The following is a 2,055-nucleotide window of genomic DNA, read 5'->3' on the forward strand; positions in this document are numbered from 1 at the left end:
AATATATGTTAGGGCAGACCAATGTCTTATACGTTAGGACAGACCAAGCTTTATAATATTGGAACATATATATAACCATAACCCATATAAAATTAATCACCATTTCATATTTGACAATGTTTCCTATACATTTTTAATAAATTGAATAAGTTCAATTTGTTTTTCTATGCCTTTCAGTGGCCTTAATATTTCAAGAAGAACAAATTTAGAGTTGTGCTTTTTTGTTTTTTTTGTTGGCCTGGGCCGAGTTCAAACTCACCAGCCTCAGTGCATGTGGCTGGCACTACAGCCACTGCACTACGGGCTCTAAGCCCCAAATTTAGAGTTTTGATTTTGGAAGTTTTGTCAAATATCAAAGGCCTAAAACATTGGTTCAAATAAATTACATGCTGAAGGATTTTAAAGGAAATACATAGTCAACTGGATCACATGCAAATTCTTTCACAAATTCTCTTTTATGAGCTTCACTTAACCTGCACAGACATTCTACAAACATTCTAAACCTTCTTCAACTTTTGCCCTGCCTTTCACTTTCTTACACAACCATTCTGTTTCAGGACAAAATTTATCACACAAGATTCTTTCTTTACACCATGCCATTCTCCTTTCTGTCTAATTTCTCTTACTCTTAAAAACTCACTTCCCACAAAATAGAATCTCAGTTCACTATGAAGTCACCCATTCACTCAGCCAAACTGATAATGAGAAAGTTTAAAAAGCAAGAATCGTATCCTTTGACAAAGGCTCAGTTCCCCCAACAATTTAAACAATCAAGTTATTACATTTTACAAATGAGAGACATGAGATATAACATTAATATAGGATTTTCCCATTCAGGGCTGGACAGGGAACCTCCATTTTTTCAGGCTCAGGTGAGCTCAGATATCAGACTCCTGTCTCCAGATACAAACTGTCTGAGCCCCAGCCAGGTCATGAACAAAGCAGCCTGAAACCTTCAGGCTGGCTCCACCCAGACTAAGGAGCACACACCCTAATCCTCTCCCCAGACAAAAATGCAGCAAAGACCTAATAACCTTGTCCATTCATTCATTTGCCAGAATACCCATTCAGTTTGTAAAGGTATTTTTCCATCTACCAAGTCTTGGCCAAAATATCTCTCAGGGCCAATTATTTACCCCTAGACAAAGGACTCATGCAGGAAACCTCCAACCTGGGCTTCCTCCCCACTTCTGGAGGCTGTTCACCCTGGAGGCCTGTTGCTGATATGGATACAGCCCCATTCCCCACAAGATTTATGCTCTCTCCTCCAGATTTTCAAGGGCCATCCAGAGCTCCACACTGCCTGAACTGCAACACCTTCCAAGGCATGACCCCTCCGCCAATGGCTCTGGCACTCTCTATTTCCTCTGCATGCCCCTCAGTCCAACAAAATCCCATTTTATCACTGATCTGTGGCCCGCAGGCTCAATTCTCAAATTCCTGAGACCAAAGACTCACTGAAGAAATTCCAGTAACAAAACTACAAAATCTTTTCTAGTGTCTTTTCATTTTCCCCCAAGGCCCACATGGCCATGTGGCCGCCACCAAAGACAGAAAGTGGAAAACCTGGAACTTCCAGTTTCCTTCAGAATAGCCAGGGGGCAAAGTTGGAGCAGGGAAGAAGGGCACACTCACACATTCTCACCCCCTGAATGGGGGGAAGGGCGCGAAACTCCACCTGTTGTTACCCATCTCAGTCATTCTCCTAGCACCCACATGCACACTATTCCAACCCATTTCTTAACCTGGGCAGCCTCGATTTCCCACTCAAGCTGCCACTTAGCCATAGGAGGCAAACCAACACTTCCCCAGGGCCTGTGATGGGAGATCCAACTCCACTCTCGAAGTTCTCTGTCACACCATATCCACACTCTTTCACACACCTCTCAACAGATCTGCTGGTGATCTAACACCCAAGGAGTTGATCAGACTCCCTCTTCCACTAAAACTGTAGTGGGCCCCAAATGGATCCTACCTTACCTTAGACATCTCCCTGTGTAGGTACCTGTTCCTGCATGCCAGTTCCTCCCCGTGTTTGACTCCTTGAAGACCTGC

At 43.5% G+C, this 2,055-nt stretch overlaps 1 protein-coding gene across 1 annotated transcript in view; it reads left to right on the forward strand.

Moving 5' to 3' along the window:
• Positions 1 to 2,055, forward strand: part of CHTF8 (chromosome transmission fidelity factor 8) — a 38,367-nt gene that overhangs the window by 23,753 nt on the left and 12,559 nt on the right. The window lies entirely within an intron of this gene.

The sequence above is a fragment of the Otolemur garnettii genome, unplaced genomic scaffold (assembly GCF_000181295.1).
Source record: "Otolemur garnettii isolate 467f Iridium unplaced genomic scaffold, OtoGar3 scaffold00047, whole genome shotgun sequence".
In the NCBI taxonomy this organism is placed as follows: Eukaryota; Metazoa; Chordata; class Mammalia; order Primates; family Galagidae; genus Otolemur; species Otolemur garnettii.